The sequence below is a fragment of the Myotis brandtii genome, unplaced genomic scaffold, assembly GCF_000412655.1.
Source record: "Myotis brandtii unplaced genomic scaffold, ASM41265v1 scaffold504, whole genome shotgun sequence".
NCBI lineage: Eukaryota > Metazoa > Chordata > Mammalia > Chiroptera > Vespertilionidae > Myotis > Myotis brandtii.
This window is the reverse complement of record NW_005369217.1, coordinates 3,613,169-3,614,028: the sequence shown is the minus strand read 5'-3', so window position 1 is coordinate 3,614,028 and position 860 is coordinate 3,613,169.

The window sequence follows — 860 nt, the reverse complement described above, 5'->3', positions numbered from 1 at the left end:
GGGTCACTTCCCTTGATAAAGAAATCCTGGGTGTGGCTAGCAGAGGCTTGGGCTTCCGGGAAGAAGGTGCTTTCCTGAGCACATGGCTGCTGCCCCAACATGGAGGATACGGGGCAAGATGGAGGGCATAGCCCTCGCCCTTTCAGCCTTTACTTCCTGCTGATACTGGAGTCATTTATAAACACCTGCCACCAGTTGCATCTGTGACAATCAATTTTTGAAGAGCTCATTTATCAAGAATATATAGTGGATTGTGTGTGTGTGTGTGTTTTCTCGCCAGAGACATTATGTCTATTGATTATTACATGGGAGATTGGTAACCTGAAAAGATTGAAACAAAATAAAACATAATGTCTAGAAAAAACATGGGCACATAAATATCTTAAACTTGGTGAAGCAGGAATTTTGGGGGAACACAGGCAGGCTTAGGGATTTTTTAGAATTGGGGTCCATGGAAAAGCGCTGGGCTGCAGACTGGGAGAAGGTACATTTCCATAACACAAGGAAGCCAGGTGCAGTTACATCTCCATAAGACAAGGAAGCAGCAACAGGTATATTTCCATAAGACAAGGGAACTGGAAGCAGCCAAGAAAAGTCTATATTTACAAAATAGAGAGAAGGAAGCCCTTCATTCAGATGGCAAAGAAGAAAGCCCAGAGGGAATAGGGGAACAATGGGGAAGGAGTGGGGAGAACCTCACATGTCCCATGTTAGGTTCAACCTTTGAGCCCAGGAGTTACTATAGTAACCAGTCTAAAGGAATATTGACCAATCAGAGGGGATATCAGGACACAGGAACTACAGCCTTTATAAGCCTTAGAGAAAAGGGACTCAGTGGGATTCTTCCCCCTCCCTACATG